Source organism: Heterocephalus glaber, unplaced genomic scaffold (assembly GCF_053883595.1).
Source record: "Heterocephalus glaber isolate CG9 unplaced genomic scaffold, H.glaber_assembly_v1.0 deba00001531, whole genome shotgun sequence".
In the NCBI taxonomy this organism is placed as follows: Eukaryota; Metazoa; Chordata; class Mammalia; order Rodentia; family Bathyergidae; genus Heterocephalus; species Heterocephalus glaber.
This window is the reverse complement of record NW_028258329.1, coordinates 1,721,570-1,729,812: the sequence shown is the minus strand read 5'-3', so window position 1 is coordinate 1,729,812 and position 8,243 is coordinate 1,721,570. Positions and strand designations below refer to the sequence as shown.

Sequence of the window (8,243 nt, the reverse complement as noted above, 5' to 3'; positions counted from 1 at the left end):
AGAAGTGTGCTATTATTCTGATGGGCTTTCCCTTGTATATGATTTGTTTCTTTTCTCTAACTGCTTGTAGAATTTTATTCTTCTGTTGGATTTCTGGAATCTTAACTATTATATGCCTATATGTAGATTTTTTTTTTGATCAAGGCTAGTTGGAGTCCTATATGCCTCACTTATGTGTATGTCAAGTTCTTTTCCCCTGCTTGGGAAGTTTTCTGCCATCACTTCTGTGGACAGTTTTTTTATCTGTTCACAGAAGAACAGATAAAAAAACAGATTTTTTATCTGTTCACATCTGCACTCTCTCCTGTTTCTTCATTGACTCCACTCAGTCTTATGTTATTCTTCTTTGCATTGTCTAGTAGATGCTGGATCCATTTCTCGTGGTCCCTTACAATTTTAAAGAATTTTTTCTTTTCCTTGTGACTAATTGCAATCTTATCTTCTATATCTGAAATCCTGTCTTCACATTGGCTCATTCTGCTGCATAGACTTTCAATGGAGCTTTTAATCTCTCGAAAATCTGTTTGCATCTGTTTTATGGATTCCATTTGTTTCCTATGTTGGCATTCCATCATGTTCCTCAGCTCCTCTCTTTTTTTTATCTGTGTCCTCTCTAGATTTATTAATTATGTCTTGCACTATGGGCACAATCTTTGCTGTTATGTGAGAAAGTATTTCTGATTTCATTTTTTCCAGATCCACTTTCATTGCTAGTTCAGGGAGTCCAGGTGGTTGAGTATCACAGTGTTCCCTCTCGTTTCCCTTTGGGATTGCTGTAGGTGATCTGGAAGTCTGGTTCTGAGGCTTGTTTACATGTCTTCTCATTTCGGCAGGGGGTGGGGTTGGGAGTGTTCATGGCTCCCGAGAGGGTCACTTCCTCTGTGCTGGGAGCTGTGGCACACTTACCCATAAGCTGCCTCTAGGCTGGGAGCCATGGCATGCCTCCCTGGAAGCCTCCTCTGGGGTGGGAGCTGTGGCACGCTGACCTGGAGGCCTTCTCTGTTCTGGGAGCTTTGACCTGTTCAACTTTCTGTTCATGCAGCAGGAGCCAGTCTTCTTCAGCAGAAGTGAGTGGCCAGGTGAGAACTGATTGTCGGTGGACCTTGGAAAGTGTGTATTCTCGTGATGCCAGTGGGGTTCAGAGCGTCCAGGCACCTCCCCCATCTTCGGCATCATGAGTGATGGACAGGGAGCTACTTACCACAGGATTTGGTCAGTTGGTTTAAAGGTATTGAAAGCAAACCACTTATACAATTCTTTCATATGCTTAATATAAGAGCCAATATTTGCTGAAGGGTTATTCTTCTTCGACAGCATTCCCATTCTAAGCCATTTGATTAGGGGAAGAGCAAAGGCTCAGGAACTTCTTAAAGTGAAATTGCTTTTTGTATATTATTGAAGAAATCCAATGGAAAGAAAATGTCTAAAGCAGGCAGATGTGATGTCTTGGAGCTTATTGTATAAGCATAAACAAAAGGTAGCAGGGCATCTCAGTGAATCCGTTTTTCCCGCATTGTATGAGAAACTAGAGACTAAGGTAAAGAGTGTGACTTTTCAGGGAATATCTGTTAGAGTTTTCCAGGTTGAATGCACCCATGTTATCTCCTTCCACCAACTTACTGAAGAAATGCTGCCATCAGAACAACCCAGCTGCAGGTCTAAGAAAATCACTTCCACCAACTTCTCCATAGGATCAAGATTGTGGATTCCTTCTCTCATTTATACTGATGTTTTTGTGTCCTGTTCTCCCCCAGACTTCTCACAATACCTAGAGACTGTTCACACTGGAGCCACTGTATCACTGCGGGAGGGGGGTGTATGTCAGTGTGGGGGTCACTGTCAGCCTGCACCCCTTAGGTGGATCCTGTCCCCAAGGTTAGTCCTGTTGGAACCAAGGGATTTCCAGACAGGCTGTGTGACCTCAGCAGAGCTGCGTTTTCCTGATGAACGCACCAAGGCAAACCCTGTCTCCTCATCCCCCCAGCTGCTAGACGTCTTCCTGAGCACTGCTGCCTGTGACCTGAGGCAGCACTGTGCACCACAGCTTGTGTCTGCTCTGGTACATTCTTTATATCCAGAATTTCCATAGCTTCAGAGCCTCTGGCTTGGCAATCATACAGGGTCTTGGCCTGTGACAGTGAGAAGAGGGTCGTGGGGACCACACGTAGCAGATGGAAGGATGGGGCAGCTGGGGACTGTGGACCTGCAGGACCAGCCTGTGACACCCGCACCCAGGTTCCTCATTGAGTCTGTGGATCCACTCCCGCCCTCAGGCTTTCCGTTTATGTGACTGGCCACTGAAATATCCAAGGTAATCAATTCACACTTCTCGGCTATTCTCCCAGGTACAACTGGAGTTCCTAATGAGGGCCAGCTGGCTTCTCTCTCTCTCTCCCTCTCTCTCTGTTTGTGTCTCTCTGTGTCTCTGTCTCTCTCTGTGCCTGCCTCTCTCTCTCCCTCTCTCTCCATCACTCAGGCTTGATACTGAGGCTATTGCTTCCATTCTCCCTCTCACAGCACAGCTATGGAGACCGAATACTTTAGTCTGGAGGAGGAGTCTCTTTCCCGACTTTTTCAACAGTCTTTTTTCACTCTCTGCATTTTACCCTTTCAATCCACTCTACACTATAAGATTAATTCTCCTTCACAGATGGCACTCACTTGCCAAGCAGGCAGTACTTAAACTTTCTCACCTTGGGGAAGTTTTGCATTCCTAAAAACTACTGCGAATGCAGGGAGGGGACTCAGCTCCAGGCAGAGCAGCAGGAAACCTGCCTCCCAGGCACTGATCCCAGCACTGTGGGAGGAGTGATGTGAACCCAGGGAGTGTTTGTTTCTGAGTTTTATCTGTTGATATTTACCCGACCACACAATAAAACTAAAAAACAAATACTTGAAACATATCTATTAAATCGCATGTCTATAACATTTACAAATAAGCTGTTAAGCCCTGGTGGCACATAGAAGCTTCCAAAAGTCTTAATTTTCATTTGAAAAATTGAATTTTAACTCATTTAAGTTTAAATAATACATTGTCATGAAAAATGACCAACAAAAATAGTAAAAAGAATGGCATTATTTTACGTTTTTCAAATTATATAATCTTTGATTTAGAAGACATATAGTTTTTCCTGTTTCTTTCTGTTTTTAAAAAAGTTTGTCCTGTTTCTATATTCAAGCTGCAGGAATCTTTTCTTTCAGTCAAACTTCATCATCAAAATCCAGCTACACACAGATACATGTTTAGAAAAAAGGAGTATTTTAATACTTTTTTACGGTGACTGTAAGTATTCTACTTTTATGTTGCACCAGAACTCGAGTAGTAGTTTCTTAAAGGTTAAGCAATGTGGAATCTTTCAATGAATTTGCTGACTACAGGTTAAAATTAATTGATCTAGGATTGGTGATATAACACAGGCTCTGAATTTCATCACTGACACTGAAGAAAATAATGAGTTGGTTTAATTTGTACTTTGAATGGATTGTTTACTCATGTATGATTTTGTAAAATTATGCACATGTCACTTAGAAGACAAGAATTCATTGAGTTACACCACACTTCCATATGCTGGCACACTATAGAACATATCCCAAACTTAGATTTATTAATAGTACCCAGGTGTGTTGAGGTCTGTGTGTGCAGGTGGAGGCAAAGGTGTGAGTGCTCCAGGTGTGTGTGGAGCTCACAAAGGAGGAAAGCAACACCCAGCACATCCTGTCTCCAGATGCGCTCCCCTTATCGTCTGGTTTGCTGTGATTACCTTGCAAAGATGACTGACTTTTCCTGCTTTTACTTTGCTTAGAATTGAATGTTCTTGAGACCCAGTCAACTTAAGCCCAGGTCTTAAAAGATGAAAGAGACACAAAACTATGGCTCCAGACTCATGAATGCCTGGGGACAAGAAATCCCTTTGCTATGTTCCAGGCCATGTGTGAGCTGCTCAGTCCCGTACCCCAGCTGGCCTGCACCCTGCCTTCTTTCATGGTGCCTTCCACTCCACCCCCAGCACTCCTCCCCGCCCTGTACCACACTTGGAAAAGACAGTCCTGACACCCTGTGTCCCAGCCTGCACTCCGGCCTCAGTTGCTCGCTATACTGTTTCTGTCTGCCTTCAACAAGACCATGCTTTGTAATGGCTTTCAGACTTCATGTCTGTCCTAATTTCTACAGCGGCTGGACAAACAAGGCCCTGGAAGGACAAGAACATATTCAGGGTTTTGGTGACTATAGCTCCTGGCACATTCAGAGATGGATTGCTTCTGGCAGTGAGGGATGGGCCTGTAGATGTTTAACTACGGATATTCATCAGCAGAGCCACTTCAGTGCTGGATAGGCTGAGTTCCACCCCAGCAGAAATTCAGCAACTGCTGGAGAAAGTACAAGAGTATCCTCAGAGCAAAGACTGTGTAACTTCGTGTCCATCGCATTTGTTTATGTTGCTCGTGGACCCTGGGTGAGGGGCCTGGCTTGGTGCCTGGGTAAGATCTGGTTCCTGGAAGGAGCGATGGTGGCTGCCTGAAGTCCTCACTTGAGCTAGGAAGCACTAAACTCTGCAGTGCGGCATGTGACTGAGGGGTACCACTCTTGGTCTGACCACTGTCTGGGATTTTGTGGTGCCGGCTACTGTCTTGGGCAGAGGGGAGGACTCTGGCCTCTGCAAAGAGGCCAACCAAGAAGCTGGAGGTCCAGATCTAAAGCTTCGTGGCTCTCGGATGCCCTAGGCTGGAGTAGGAGCTCCAATCAGCAGCTCAGAGTGAAGGAAGCAGAGCCTGGGTTAGCAAAGAGGGAGGCTCTGGAGACAGTGCTGAGTGTGGGGACAGCAGGCGCCAGCACTGTGAGACCAGGATAAACCCAAGAAACACCATCTTGGCCTGTAGATGAACTCCCCTCATGCCCCTCCCCGTATAAAGTAGATGTTTTCGTAACTGCTTGTTCTGCTTCTGTAAACTTGCTTCATCGCTTCTCGGAAAGAGATAGTGCCTGGTGCCTCCCTTTACTGTAAATTGCCCTAACCTGACACAGCGAGATAGCTGAGTTGTGAAAAATACTTTTGCAACTAGTCAAAAACATGTTAACCTCCCCTTGAACTTCTCTTCTTAAAATAACACCTATAAAAGCTATGCTGCTATGACACCCTATATAAACTATGCTTTTCCTGGACTCAGGGCTTCACTTCGCTTAGGGAGCGGAGTAAACGCGCGTGAATAAACTCCTTTCAGTTTTAACTTTGTCGTTGGTCCCAGTGTTTGGTGATTTATCGGCTTGCTTGGCACAACAAGCACCTTTGACTTCAGGGCTCACTTGTCTGGGGGTGTGAGGCTGGCCCTGGGCACACAGAGGGGCGGCTGTGCTGCCCAGCACGGGCCCTTCGGATTCAGCATCTGCAGAAGCAGGGCGTGTTGTGTCTACTCTGCCGCTGGCGGCATGACAGCGGAGGCGCACTCTATGGCCTTCCTGCAGCTCTTCAGCTCTGTACAGCTCACTGAGCAGCCGGGTCACCTGTGCAGCCTCAGACGCACGGTCAGTAACTGCAGGTCTGGTCACTGCCAGCCCAAGAGGCAGTGATTCTGGATCACTGCGTGGGTGGTGGCTCTGGGTCACCCAGACAGCACAGGGCAGCTGAAGGGACTGTTGCAGGCTGTGACAGTGGCCACCTTTCCTGTCTTCTTTACTGAATAGCAGGTAAGTCTCTTGGGGCAGGGGTAAGAACAAGGTGCAGACAAGAGATTGGTTTGAAATTAACCTTACATGGATGAGAACATTATTATTTTGTCCTCCTTCCTCTTCCTTAGGCTGCACGGAGACTTGGAGAAAAAGCAGTTCATGCTGCTGAATCCTCAGGAAGTTTGTTTCCAGTTGAGACATTCCTCAGCATGAAGGACTAAGAGTCTAGGCCTTGCCATCCCTGCAGACTCAGGGAGCCTCTGAGAGCACCTGGGATAGGAGAAAGGGAACAGCCATGGAGAGCCAAGGGTGCACTGGGGACCCTGGAAGTGACTGTGGGCCTGGCCCAGAGCTTTCCAAACAGACACAACTCTGCAGTTTCCATTCCACTCCAGAACAAGCAGACGTTCTGGTGGCTTAAGTCTAAGATGAGCAGGTGAGCATCTCTGTGTGGACGCTGCCATATCACAAGGCCTTGAGGGACCTGCATTTTCACACCTGTGCTCTCACTGTCCACAGTGAATAGAGAGAGGCTCAGAGGTGAAAGACTCACCTGAGCCAACCAGGATTCCCGCCAGAGCTACTGCACCGCTCTGGACTTTGCATGTAACTTGCCATTGCTATTATTTTGCATTTCCACTTGACAGTGAGTCAGCCATTACCTCTGAGACCGTGGGGTCATAGAATCTTAGAGTAGCCTGAAGACCTCATGTGGTAGAATTTACCTCCTACCCAGCACATGTCAGAACCTGTGTGTATTTAGTAGGGCACAACTGCTCTGGAACACCAAGGGTGTGTGCTTTTGTGTGTGTGTGTGTGTGTGTGTGTGCGCGCGCACGCTGTGCATCTGAATTGCTGAGTTCTCAGGCCAAAGATTCCTTTCTATGAGAAATAGGTCATCTAAAGCACCCTAAAAGCAGGAGCTTGACAGGGGTGGTAGTCTCACCTGCACAAAGAGGGTGGGACTGCTCTTTTGCTGATGGGATTGGCCCGTCCTTTGAGAGTTGGCATGAGAGGAAGTACAAGGCTTTCAGTGCTGATGCTTCAGTGGTGACTCCAGGATGCTCCCACAGGATGGAGGGGACTCATTCCAGAGCTCAGCATGTCAGCCCCTGTTCTAGACTCTGGCATGCTGCTGAGTCCCACAGTGATGGGTGTCAATGCCTGCCTCTGAGAGTGCTTTGAGCAGTCAGCTGCCAGGGGCCACCTTGTCCAGGGGTCCACCCCCGGGATGTCCCATGTCCAGTGAAGGGCTGGCTGAGCCCTTCCTACTTTCTGGGTCTGTCCTACTCCCTTCCTACCTCCTCCTGAGGTGCCGAGGTCAGAGGCTATCACTAACGAACATCCTGCAGGTCTGTCTCTGCTCTGTGTCTGCATTCTGGGGAGCTCAGCTGTGACGACCATCTGCCCTGGAGATGCTCAAAGAAGAGGGCTGAGGAAGCATGCATGCTAGTCCTATCTGGGCACCTGCTGGGAATCCAAAATGCCCAAGTCCTCTATGTAAAATGTGGTGGTGTTTGTGGAGAACTTACTCATATCCTTCTGTACACCTTCAAGCATGTCTAGGTGACTTATCCCACCTAACGCAGTATGAATAATGTGTACATGGCCATCCCACTGTGTTGTGTAGGCAATAATTACAAGAAAAATGTCTGTACATACTCAATTCTTCCCAAATATTTTGATCTTTGATTGAATCATCAGATATAGATTCTAAAGACATAGAGAGCTGACTGTACCATATATGTGTGTAAATATATTCAATATGTAAAAATATTTGCAGTTTAATGTATGCATATAAATATGTAAAATATGTATTTATATATAAATACACACCCAGAAGCTCTTTTATCTAATGCCTGTGAAACTGTAACTGTTAAGTAAAAGGCCACATCATGTAAAGGAGAAAATCACTGTGCATGTCCATGTGTGCATATGTGTGTGTGCGTGTGCATGTGCATGTGTAAAACACTCTATCTCAACTTGAAGTTTAAGCCTGTGGATGGGGTGCTTGTCATCTGACTTGCTGGTCTCAGGTCTGTTGCCTTCTGCCTGAGGCACGCACAGCTGTGTTGCTCCGTCTCTACTGGGCAGTTCCAACTTATCAAGGTGACGTGAGGCCTCAGAGATCGCAGCCCAAGACTCTGAGTCCAGGACTCATGCGGATTTTTACTTTCCCCCCAATCTTTAAAGAACCTCCCATTCACACAAAGCCACCCTCTTTTCATGACTTGCCATTACTTTTTTCTGTTCTTTTGTTGTAATTTATTTTATTCATTTTTATTAGTGAGTGTTTGCAGTACACAGTGATTACACGCATGGTGGGGTGTTGGTGCCTGTCCATGACGCATCTTCCTTCATCTGTTTCCCAAAGCTTTGCACTTTATTTTCATAGGAATGACTCTTCCTCTCTATCTCACAGGACTAGAGGGGGTTTATTTATTTATTTTTTTGGTACCGGGGATTGAACTTGGGTCCTTGCACTTGCACAGCAGGCAGCGAAACCACTGAGCTAAATCCCCGGCCGCATTTAACTGAATTGCACAATAACACAACCTGAGTGTGCAGGGGCTGGACG

At 46.4% G+C, this 8,243-nt stretch overlaps 1 long non-coding RNA gene across 1 annotated transcript; it reads left to right on the top strand.

Moving 5' to 3' along the window:
- Positions 1 to 1,273: 1,273 nt before the first annotated feature.
- LOC147824771 (uncharacterized) lies at positions 1,274 to 7,581 on the top strand. The gene is made up of 2 exons (XR_015441628.1): positions 1,274 to 5,683; positions 5,794 to 7,581. It is a non-coding gene; the product is annotated as an uncharacterized LOC147824771 (long non-coding RNA).
- The last annotated feature ends 662 nt before the right edge of the window (positions 7,582 to 8,243 follow it).